Source organism: Leopardus geoffroyi, chromosome A2 (genome assembly GCF_018350155.1).
Source record: "Leopardus geoffroyi isolate Oge1 chromosome A2, O.geoffroyi_Oge1_pat1.0, whole genome shotgun sequence".
Taxonomy (NCBI): domain Eukaryota; kingdom Metazoa; phylum Chordata; class Mammalia; order Carnivora; family Felidae; genus Leopardus; species Leopardus geoffroyi.
This window is the reverse complement of record NC_059331.1, coordinates 152597136-152610026: the sequence shown is the minus strand read 5'-3', so window position 1 is coordinate 152610026 and position 12891 is coordinate 152597136. Positions and strand designations below refer to the sequence as shown.

The window sequence follows — 12891 nt, the reverse complement described above, 5'->3', positions numbered from 1 at the left end:
AGATACTCTTTCTCAGTGTCCCTTCTGGGTAACCTCTCAGTTACCCTATGGGTAAAGAGTTACACTTTACCCAGAGGTTGCTGGCTGAGCCAGGCTTGGAATTCTTACCCAGGTAGACATAGCAAATCTATATAATGGTAACATACTATATAATGATAACCATATCCCCTAAATTCTCAGAGTTCTAATATTTGCTTGTTCATAGTAATGCCATATATAAAAATAGAAAGCATTTCACTTAGAAGCAAGCACAAATGTCTGAGGGATGGCATTCTTTTCTCCCCTCATGATGCACGAGCTGGGCGGCGGGGGGGGGGGGGGGGTTGTTCCTCTCCTGTTAAAGAAAATACTTCTTTTTGTCAACCGCTTGCCTCCTCTGCTGTTTACATCTCTGTAAAAGTTTTTACTTCTGGTGCGGCATCATAGGGTTTTATTAAAGCAAAGATTGTTACATCATGGATGAAATGCCATAATCGCAACAGACTAAACAATGCAGATGACCCTCAGGATTCAACATCTTAAAACGGCAAGTGCACAGTAATCTACTTGGTATTTTACCATGTTAGTTTATGTCCACGTTTTGAAAGCATTCTGGAAATTTACAAGAAAACAATTTTCTGGCCTTAGTTTCTTTACTACTTGAGTCTCTATATGTAGCAGGGAGAAATGTATCATGGTTTCATATTAACCTTGCAAAGTTGTGAGTGCTAATCTCTGCTCTGAATTATTAGCTGTGAGAGTCTGATCATGTCACTAAACACTTCCATGAAGCTTTCTTTTCTTTTTTTTTTTTCAAACAGGAATATTAATAACCCTATTTTTATTCTAGAGTTGTGGGAAACATCAAAGTGAAATCATGTCTTTGAACCATGATCTATACATGTTAACACAAACGCCGTTAATATTTACATTGGGTAAATGGGTATAAATTAGTCATTTTTCTTATTAGTTAACAGAAAATCGGCGTGTGTAGACGAAATAGGGTAGGAGTGAGAACGTGTAGGATATAGTGGTAGGGGTGATACAAATGATCATTATCAAGAATACCGTTACCAAGAACATGAAATCATTAATGATAATATTGATAACAGTTCACAGGTACTGAGCCTGATTCCTCTCCACAACAACTCCTGAGGTGACTATGACTGTGATATGCTTTTTCACACATGTTGAACTAAAGATCAAAGAATTAAGTTATTTGAGGTTCAAACCCCTGAGTTCCTGACTCCAGAGTGCTACAAGTATTTATTACTCTAACCTGCCATGACTAAGTCTTTTTCCCCAAATTCAAGCTGGGTCCTCGGTTTACACAACAGAGGATCATCTTGTCCAGGCTAAAATTGTGACTTTGGACAGGACGTGTTCACAATAAGATACCGAATAGTAAGATTCCTGATTATGTAAATACATGACATTTAAGATTTAAAACATTTTCCTAAAAGCAATCATCACAAAAACACGTCACCATGTGAATTAATATAGAACCTCTCACAGAAGTATTCATATCAGTTACACAGAAGTTCTAAACATTTACAATAATATTTTTCTGAAGTTAGAGGGAATGCTAACTAAAATGACTAAAAAAATAAATTCTGATGTGTATTTAGACACACAATGGAAATTAAATTAAAAAAATGGGATTTTCTCCATACTCTGCCCAAGCCAGGCAGCATGCCAGATATAAAATGGTCTCTTCGTAAGTGTGGCCACAGTGTGATAAGCTAATCATAAATTAATCAATACGTGAGGAACCTAAGTGTTAGAATTTTTTGCATGTTATTTTATTTAATTATCACGATAACCCTTAAAAGAATTATCGTCTTTTTCAGTTGTACAGATGACAACTGATGAGACAGCCAGCAAGTACTGAGGTCATGGATGGAATTTAGGCATCTGGCTCATAGGGCCATATTCTCCCCACTATGTTACACCGTGACACCAAACTTGATTGAATAAAAAAAAGAAAGTTTTCTAGAATGAGAAAAGTCAGCAAAAAAAAAAAAAAAAAAAAAAGGAGCGGGGGTAGTCCACGATTGATAACTGGAATCCAGAGAGAAGATATGTAATTATACACCAAAATTTCAGAACAAGAAATCAAGAGGAATTCACATGAAGTTGACTTTATAATTGTTTATATTTATTTAACTTGTGTTTTTAAAACGTAATCTCGGTGTATGTTACTTTTTATAGATTTCTAATTTCTGCTGCCATTTGAACACATTACCAAAAATGGCAGGGTGTTCTGAGGGCTCTTTGTCCGTGTCTTTCGCACTGAGCTCTGAGACGCAGCCTCGCTGTTGAGCAACCACGAGGGATGAAATCATCAATCCTCACCGGGGGTGCCTGAAAGTCCTTCAACTGCTACAGCAGTTCAGGCCCCTGGCACCGTTTTAACTTGGACATGTCGGGGCTAAACACGCAATCGGTCTTGAGATAATTAAAAGTTTACTTCAACAATATGATGCCTAGATATCTAGCTTTCAGTAAAAAATATTGCTATTAGAAAAAACTTGAAAAACATAAGGATGATACCATCTAGTATCGTGGTGAAACATGAGACCCTCATTGGGAGCAAGACTGCCTAATGAGCAGAGACTTTCCCTTCATCTCCTCTCTGCCTTAAGAGTGAGACGTGGTAATCTGACGCTGTGTTATCATCAATTAGAAAGCAAATGGAGCTCCTTGATTTTCAATTTATATATTTAAAAACACATATAACCTATTATATAATAATCTGGTGAACGAGATTCTAACAATAAAATTTCCCTGACATTGGAGACGTGACCATTGGGGCATAAAGTCTATATTCTGTTTTAGATCTTCTAAACATTCAATGCATGCTGTTAGTTTATAAGTGGCATCAGTAGAGGTATTTAATAGGCTTTGAGATTGTTCCTACATCAGTGACCAATCACTCCTGCCATGAACGATGGAGGGAAAAAGAAAGAAAGGCAAGAGAAATGGGGAAAGATTTTAAGGGATTCTGAGGAACAAAGTCCCCTTTCTTTAAAGACAGTCTCAGTTTTGATACTGATGCAGTAGATGATAAAACACAGTTTGCTCATATTGTGATGACCCCCACAAATCTTGAATGTCTCTCCATTTTACTTATGAGCAAGGAGAGTTCTAGCCTGGGGCTCAGGGGATAGGGTAGCTCTGACAGCTGAATACTGACATTCCACATTCTAGCATTTTGACAACATCAGGCAGAAATGGAGTAAATTTCCACTCTTCCCCCCCCCCCCAATTTTTATAAGGCTTCCCTTTAGCCAAGGGACACATTAGGAGTGAGTATACAGATCGAGAGATTTTTCATGAGCTCCTGAATTTTACTATGTGAGCTGCTGCGGTGGGTTGGGGGCCACAGGAGCCACAGGGGCCCTGCTCGGAAACCAGGGTTATCTCTGTTTGTTTTTAAAAATTTATTCTAAAGCACCTTATTGAATTTCTGTCCTGAACAGACCTGCAGATGCCTTGAAGGGCTTCGGAAGGTGGAAGTGAAGGAGGAGAGCATGACCAAACACAATCGAACACATTCTTGTCCACAAGGAGCTTATAACTTTAGGGAGACATACAGTGCTGATGGGATTTCCAGCTACCTAAAAAAACTCTGGGCCAATATACTGACACGTGTCAAGATTCAGAATCCATGGAGGAAGGCTGGGCAGATGGGGTGAAACAATACATAAAGCTTCCTGGATGCCTTTCCTAGCAGATCTATTTTCTCTGTCTCTCTCTTTTTCTCCTTCCTCTCACCATTTGTTTATGTGGGACATTTACATATTTTAAATATATATATATATATATATATATATATACACACACACACACACACACACACCATATAGGTATATATGTGTATATATAATATGTATTATATATGTGTATATATAATATTATATATGTGTATATATAATATAGGTATATGTATATATTATATATAGGTATATGTATATATAGAATAAATATAACATAGGTATATATGTGTGTGTGTATATATATATTTACTGTGTTCTCAAGATTCTGCATTCTATTGCATTTCTCAGAAAAGTGCAATATACTCATGGTGGGTGTTCACTCCAGTGACTGAGCCTGACAACCTGTAGGTTCCAAAACATAGAATGCAACTTAGCCATCAAGTCACCTGCACTGGGTTTTTAAGTCTATCTCAGAGGATATGTCACAAGCATTTTGGAAGCAACATGCAGAGTTTAGAAAACTTCAGCACAGAACTACAGACTTTACCAGATATGCATCATGTAAAATATCTGAAAAAAGAAAACCACACTTAAATTGCATTTATCAAGCTGCACCCTTAAGGTTTGTGCATTTTACTGTATGCAGGTTGTACTTTTTAAATTTAATTTTTTTTAAATGTTTATTTATTTTTGAGACAGAGACAGACAGAGCATGAACGGGGGAGGGGCAGAGAGAGAGGGAGACACAGAATCCGAAGCAGGCTCCAGGCTCTGAGCTGTCCGCACAGAGCCCCACGCAGGGCTCGAACTCATGAACTGTGAGATCATGACCTGAGCCGAAGTCGGTCGCTCACCCGACTGAGCCACCCAGGCGCCCCATGCAGGTTGTAGTTTTGTAAAAAGGTAAAAAATGTAACATCAAATGGTAGAAACAGAGTGAAAGTGGCAGAAACAGCAATCTGATCCCCACACCAGTACAAATACAAGAGAATTCATGATTTTTTCCAATGTAAAAACCTTACGGAACCTCCCGTCCCTTATTGCAATGTACACATTTTGCAGTTTTGGCTAACTGTCAAACGTACTATTCTTAGTGACGTTGGACAGACGTGCACTCTGTGTTCGCCAAACTATCCTTTTCCTTTCTTCAGAACACATCCTAAACAACGCTTACTCTAGAAAAATGTCCCAAGAGGCAAAGAGACCTTAACGTGACTTAATCAGTATCTAGTCCTTGCCGTTGGGTCCATGGTACATGTTAGTGATTTTTTCCACACACTGACATCCTCCTGCCAAGGAGGAAAAGAGGTCTGGACAATTATAAACAAAACGCGCTATGGGATAAACCATTCTTTTGACTTTTCTTTTTAAAAAAAAATTTTTTTTTTTCAACGTTTATTTATTTTTGGGACAGAGAGAGACAGAGCATGAACGGGGGAGGGGCAGAGAGAGAGGGAGACACAGAATCAGAAGCAGGCTCCAGGCTCTGAGCCATCAGCCCCAGAGCCCGACGCGGGGCTCGAACTCACGGACCGCGAGATCGTGACCTGGCTGAAGTCGGACGCTTAACCGACTGCCACCCAGGCGCCCCACTTTTGACTTTTCGAAGTGAAGTTCCATCTCAGTAAGCACTGGGGCCCCCTCCCTCTTTTGTCCTAGGAATCTGACAGAACTCAGTATTGAGGATGACCATAATCTCATAAATGGTGCTGACTAAACACAGTGCTCTAGAGCAAACAGCAGCAATGCTAGAGAAAGCCCTCTGTCTAAAGGTTATTATGCGCTGACAAGGAAGAGTGAAAGGAAAATGGAAGCAATCCTCAGAGAGCTACTGGAAGTTGTATATGATTAGGCAGCTGTATTTGAGTCGATGTCTGTGTCTTTCTTATCGTCTTCAGAAGTTGGAAATTTGTATAGTCGGCTTTTTTTCATTTTGTTCTGTTTTTTTTTCCCCCTAAAGTCGGCAGGCTGCTGGTTTAATAACTCTAAATTAGTTAATTCATTGCTTTGAATTAAACATGTGAATCAAATTTGCAGAGGATTTGAGGCTTGTTATGACTCTGATAGAAAATTCTAGAATGAAAGCCCTTGTTCTGGAGAAGCTGAGCGATTCCAAACAATGCATCCCTTTAGGGATCCTTTTCAATGGTGCACGTGCCTTCCACTGGAAGCTGAGACAGAACATAAGGCAACACGGAGCTTTGGATAGTAAGTAGGTCAAGGACAGGTTTGAAAAGAGAAGTAAAAAATCAGTTTAGGGTCAGGGAGAAGCTAAGAGAGTTGTAAGTTAATATTTTTCCTTTGAAGGGTAGACTCGAATCGTTAAGAATTAATGGGACCAGAAATTGTGAAAAGATTAAAGGGCACACATAGAAGTGAATTTCCTTCTTCTGAATTTCCATCTTATAACAGGTAAGCAGAGAAAAGACACTTAGTTGTACTTAGGAATCTATATTTATTGTAAGCACATCTCTAACATTACATTGCTTAAGGACAAAAGGCAAAAGGAAAAAAAAATATCGTTGCTCTTTTCATGAAAATATACACATGAAAAGTAAAGTTTATGTTTATGTATAATTTTCCTCTTCAAATAAATAAATGCACCCATAAATGTAAGTTTAACAGACAGAATCATTCTTCTGGTAACAACACCTAGAATTTAAGTAGAATCCCAAGTAATGAATTCACCTCCATAAAGGGTAAATCTGTGTCCTTCAACTTTTCAATGACAGAAATGACACAGGCCTCATATACTTATGATTCATATCAGATTCAATGAAGCTATAAAAATAAAATAGTAATGAGGTATACAGAGCAATGGGCAGCAACTATTTTTATTGTTTCCAATCGAAAGACAACATGATTGTGTCCTTAGAGTCTGATTGCAGCCTATTTCTAGAACTGAGCAAAATGACCACCGTGTTATCCCACTCAAATGTGAGAAATGAGAGCACGGAGAAGATTAAAGTCTTTACTAAATGATCTAATGGCAATTGAGATGGGGACACATAAAAAGCTGCATCAACTCAGCAAAGATTTTTGTATCTAAAGCACTAATTTGGAGTTTCAAGCAAGTTGGTTGGAGAGAATCAAGGATTTTATGTGCTAAATCAGGACAGTCAACCCTTCTACCTTACTGCAACAAACCCACTTTCCTGGTGATAACCACGGGGACCACGCCATATTGAATGCCTGTCGTGTACATCATCACTGCTACCTCATCGTCCCTTCGTCTACCCTCCCCTCTTCAGACACCATTAGCTCAAGCCTATTTCCATATTTAAGGAGCTAACTCTCCTGCCCTTCAGACTCTAAACACTTAGGAAAACCCGATCTCTCGCTCTGACTGCGCTAGGATTTGCCAGCCCTGTTCTTTTCCCCCAGGAGGCAGGTTCTCTGTTGACTGTGCCCATGAGGAGAGGGACAACAAAGTGACACCTCCCCTCTCGAATTACAGCTGTCTTGGCTGGTAAATATCCCCGGCACGCTTTACATGCCCCACCTTGTCATCCAAGAAAAAGCAGCTGAACTTCAGGCAGTTCGCGGTATAGTGGTATTGAAATACCAGGTCTGTACCTGAATAGTGCATGAGAAGGGGAGATCTCCAGAGAGACAGGCTGTGCAGTGACTGTCCTGCAGGGTGGGATGTTTGTTCCCTCAAGTACAACTGCACCGTCAGCAAAGCAGTTGCAGTCTGTGTTCTCTCGGGGCAGGACTATACGCAGCAGGACCTCCGGGAGAACGTGTTAGAGTAGAATTCTGTGGTTAATTAAGCCCCCAAACAACTCAAAGTGAAAGGAAACAGGACGCTGAGAGAATATATCCCGGACTCCCTCATCTAGCCACCGTGTGTATTAGCTGATGAGGAAAGGGTAATGACACATTGAAGAAGAAAAGGAGGAAATAATGTTTCTGCGCTTAAGAAGTCTCAGTCTAGGGGCACCTGGGTGGCTCAGTCGGTTAAGCCTGCAACTTCCACTCAGGTCACGATCTCCCAGTTCATGAGTTCGAGCCCCACATCAGGTTCTGTGCTGATGGCTCAGAGGCTGGAGCCTGCTTCGAATGCTGTCTCCCTCTCTCTCTCCCTTCCTCCTCCTCTCTCTCTCTCTCTCAAAAATAAATAAAGATTGAGGCGCCTGGGTGGCTCAGTTGGTTAAGTGTCTGACTCTTGGTTTTGGTTCAGGTCACGATCTCGTGGTTTGTGAGGTCAAGCCCTGCATCAGGCTCTGTGCTGACAGCACGAAGCCGGCTTCACACTCTCTCCCTCCCCCTCCCCTGCTCACTCTCTCTGCCTCTCAAAAATAAATAAGTAAACTTAAAAAAAATTAAAAATAAATAAATATTTTTAAAATTTTTAAAAAAGAAGGTCTAAGTCTAAAGAAACTCAACCATATCATTTCCTCTTTAAAAAAAATTTTTTTTAAATGTTTTTATTTATTTTTGACACACAGAGAGATCATGAGCAGGGGAGGGGCAGAGAGAGAGGAAGACACAGAATCTGAAGCAGGCTCCAGGCTCTGAGCTGTCAGCACAGAGCCCGACGCGGGGCTCGAACTCACAGACTGTGAGATCATGACCTGAGCCGAAGTCGGAAGCTCAACCGACTGAGCCACCCAGGTGCCCTTAATATGTGGTTCTAACCAACCAGTAGAGCATTAAAAAAGAAAGTAACGAAGCGTGAACTGTATTTCTCATCCCCCCCTCCCCCAATAAGGAAGTAAGTTGCAGCAATTTTTAATTTCGTATTCCATGCCACTTTTATTATTTGTTTCCATTCATCTTCAGCATTAGGAAGCCCCGTGATCATTGTATGGTATCCCGATTCTTACACTGAGATGGTCAGAAGCTTCTATCTAACCTTCTAGGAACTTCAATCTGAGAATTAGTGACTGGGGCGCCTGGGTGGCTCATTTGTTTAGCGTCTGGCTCTTGGTTTTGGCTCAGGTCACCATCTCACGGCTTGTGGGTTTGAGCCCCACGTCAAAGGCTTGGGATTCTCTCTCTGCCCCTCCCCAGCTGTTTCTCTCTCTCAAAATAAATAAACTTTTAAAAAATAATAAAAATAACAATTAGTGACTAATTCTCTTCCTAACTTCCTCTATTTGACATTCCTGCTGTACAACAGGTATATAGCCAGTGATACTGGAACAGTGTTCTTTGGCGACAAATTATGCTTATACTGAGCACAGCAGAGTGTAGAAATCTGTGGATCACTATGTTGTGTACCTGAAACTAATGTAACATTGTGCATCAACTATACTCAAATAAAGAACTTTAAAAATTAAATAAAACTTTCGCTGTAGATCTAGGAAAGATTATTTAGCAATTCTGTACTTAACTGTTAGCTGAGAGTGATCAGTTTATTTTGGAGGAGAATATTATCTAAGGAACTAGGAAAAATTTCTGCCCCGACATTAATTAAGAACAAAAAATGGAACTGTGAAAGAGATTTCTTGTTAACAAATACAAAAGTAGCAAAACTCCATTCTATGCCAAATTGTGAGTGCTTAGAGCAACATGGTCACATGATCTGTGAATATGCATAACATTAACCTGTGACTTACATTGACCATGTTACTCGAAGTGCTGTTTAGAAAACCAAGTATTGGGGCGCCTGGGTGGCTCAGTCGGTTAGGCGTCCGACTTCGGCTCAGGTCATGATCTCACGGTCCGTGAGTTCGAGCCCCGTGTCGGGCTCTGTGCTGACAGCTCAGAGCCTGGGGCCTGTTTCAGATTCTGTGTCTCCCTCTCTCTCTGCCCCTCCCCTGCTCCTCTGTCTCTAAAGTAAATAAACGTTAAAAAAACAAAACAAAACAAAAAAAACAACTATTTTGGGGGGGCGCACCTGGGTGGCTCAGTTGCTTAAGCGTCTGACTTCAGCTCAGGTCATGATATTGCTGTATGTGAGTTTGAGCCCCGTGCTGGGCTCTGGGCCGACACTGAAGAGCCTGCTTCAGGTCCTCTGTCTCCCCTCTTCTCTGCCCCTATCCTGCTCATGCTCTCTCTCTAAAAAGAAATACTTAATAAACTTTTTTTTAAAAAAAATAAATAAATAAAATAGGGGCGCCTGGGTGGCTCAGTCGGTGAAGCATCCAGTTTCGGCTCAGGTCATGATCTCACAGATCGTGAGTTCAAGTCCCGCATCAGGCTCTGAGCCTGCTTCGGATTCTGTGTCTCCCTCTCTCTCTCTGCCCCTCCCCTCGTCACAATCTGTCTCCCTCTCTCAAAAATAAACATTAATTTTTTTTTTACAATAAATAAGTAATAAATTAAAAAACACTATTTTTAAAATTTCATTTTAGCGGTTTTGCTTTATAAAGGAAGTTAAAATTGAAGGTAAATACATTACAACAATAACAGCAACAGAATAGAGTGTTTGTTCTGCCCTGTGCTAGTTTTCTTGAGTCTTTTCAGGCCTTTGCTTGCCTTATCTGTGCGTACTTCTCGTGACTTCTCTACTCTCTTTATGCAAATCCTAATCTTCTATCTGCATTGCTCTCTCCCTCGGCATCCTATCTTCAAGGAGTGCAGCCCTAAGTTGTCTAGGGAACCCCCAGAAGAGACCAATGTCCCAGTCTCCAATGTCACGTTCGTCTTCTGCCAGGACTGGCTCGAAGTAAGACACTTAGATTTATTTACGACATGGTAACTCTTACATTTATCTGGAAATATTATTCCGCAGACAACAGACACAACTTCATCATCTTAGCATCCAGGGGTCAGGCAGAGGGTAGACCGACTTGTAACAGCGAGCCAAGGGATTCCGACCTACTCCATTGACGGTCTTTGGGGATGCGATGGCCCACCACAGCCTGTCAGCCAGACAGGCCCTGTCCAGTGTGGCCCAGGGCAGTTCTCATCCGGAGCCTGGATACGAGGCCCATGCAGCTTGGTCAGTCAGCCTTCACCCTGGTTCGCGTGTGGCTACCAGGATGGGAACACTTAGCTCAAGTGTTCTAAGAACAGGCTCATTTGTAAGCTGCCTCTTAGCCTCTGTTCTGGACGATAAAACACCCTCGGCTGTGTCTGCGTTTAGGAATGTAGCTTGCGAGCAGTCTGTGTCTGGCTCTTCCCTTGTTTGGTTGCTTTCAAAGGCCACCGTAAAGCTGAAAGGTGACAGCCTGACCCACTTTGCTACATGTTGTTTTTTTTTTCTTTTCTTTTTGGTATGGGACAACTTCGGGTTTCCACCCGGGAGCCGCTCGAATGCACTTTACTATCTGTTTCTACACAATTCCAAGTTTTCAAACGCCCAGCCCCCAGCCAGCTCTTTCACTCTCACTATGAACCGCCCATTCCTGTGTCAAGAACCCGAAAAATATTTTCCTCTGCTGAGGTTAAACGAATTAAGAAATACAGATTACTTTCAATACGATGGAAATTCTCCGGATACAAAAGCCAGAGAGTAAGACAGTCGTCTATTTTGCAGCCGGAGGGTAAAGCACAGAAAAAAAACAAAACAAAACAAAAAAAAACAGGGTAATTTGAAGGTTTGAGGAGGTCTTTGAAAATATTTGGTTTGGTCGCTTTAAAAAAAAAACATGGCCGACAAGCTGAAGGGAAGGACACCCTGCCGAGTGTGGGTGTGAAGATGTCAAGAGCATGAGGGCATGAGGAAGGCAGGTATGGCATAGGACTCAGGTTGTGTTGGAGACATAACCTCATGGCAGGGAGGAACACTTCCAGTCAGAAACTGGAACACACTATTGATGTCATCGACCAAGCTGATATCAAGAGCCATCTCACTGCCAAGGATCTTGAACCGGAATTTCATTCTCGAATCAAACATCCTCATTGCCTGAATCGTTGTCTCCTTCTGGATTCAGCCCTGGCTTGACCTGATTTTCTGACCCTGAGTTAAGTGTCTTCCCTTTGACAACCTCAAACTCCAGTCTAGGCATGTAAACCCACTCCAGATTTTTGGGAAGGTTCTAAATTTTGCAAGAGTAAGGTTCTCTCGTTGCTTATGTAGGGACGACCCCTGCTGAGTAGACCCATTTTGAGAATTAAACGAGATAATACTCACAAAAGGATTTAAACTGAGCCTCCTGGTCTGGGCTCCTCAGCCGTTAAGCACAGACTTAAGTAAAGGCTGAAGTAAAGGCCCTGGCTAGGCTGGAAGGAGAAGTGGAAAGAGAATTACGTTCACAGTTCGTAAAATTGCTAATTATACAACAGGTCTGGTTGCAACTGCCATGTGGCTGCTTTTTCTTATTTAGAACGCATATTCTTGAATTTCTTAAGCTCACGTGAATTATGCAGATTTCCTCCATTTAAAAAAAAATTAAAAAAATATTTTTTTTAACATTTATTTATTTTTGAGACAGGGAGAGACAGAGCATGAACAGGGGAGGGTCAGAGAGAGGGAGACACAGAATATGAAGCAGGCTCCAGGCTCTGAGCTGTCCGCACAGAGCCCGACGCGGGGCTAGAACTCACGGACCGCGAGATCATGACCTGAGCCGAAGTCGGCCGCCTAACCAACTGAGCCACCCAGGCGCCCCTAAGAAAATTTTTTTTTAATGTTTATTTATTTTTGAGAGACAGAGACACAGACAGAGTGTGAACAGGGGAGGGGCAGAGAGAGGGAGAGGCACAGAATCCGGAAGCAGGCTCCGGGCTCTGAGCTGTCAGCACAGAGCCCGAGACGGGGCTCGAACTCACGGACTGTGAGATCACAACCTGAGCCGAAGTCGGACGCTCAACCAGCTGAACCGCCCAGGCGCCCCTCACCTACTTCTTCCATACAATAACAATTTTCATGAAGTTACAACCTCTCACATTCAGATAATCACCATTTGTAACTCAACTCTGTACAGACATATAATAAACAAGTTTGCTAATAATTGTTACCTGTCCGCTGACATTAACCAGAAACCGACCCTGAATTGCCCAATAGAGGCAGTGTACATGGGGGGCGGAGGGGTAGAGGGGGTGCAGGCAGGGGGCGGGACAAGCCAGGGCTGCGTGTTCTGTTTACATATCCTGTTATGTAGAGCAAATTGCACCACACGGTGAATATCGAGAGCAAAAATAAGTCAAGTACGGTTTTTGCTTAAACACGAATACATTTCGGAAGGCAGTTTTGAAGGACGATAAACAGTAAATGGCATCATTAATGATGATTCAAATGCTTTACATTTTTAAGCTATGTGATGAAAAACAAGTAGATGGGGAAAGGGGAAGATGAATG

General features: G+C 41.7%; 1 protein-coding gene across 3 annotated transcripts in view; it reads right to left on the bottom strand.

Moving 5' to 3' along the window:
- The window catches only part of CHRM2 (cholinergic receptor muscarinic 2), a 149742-nt gene that overhangs the window by 8830 nt on the left and 128021 nt on the right, over positions 1 to 12891 (bottom strand). Inside the window, exon 1 of one of the 3 annotated variants that reach the window (XM_045495787.1) lies at positions 11725 to 11834. The exons of the other annotated variants lie outside the window; for them this stretch is intronic. The gene's annotated coding sequence lies outside the window, so the exon portion shown is untranslated. Of the gene's footprint in view, positions 1 to 11724; positions 11835 to 12891 lie in introns of those variants that run through there. 3 annotated transcript variants of the gene reach the window in all.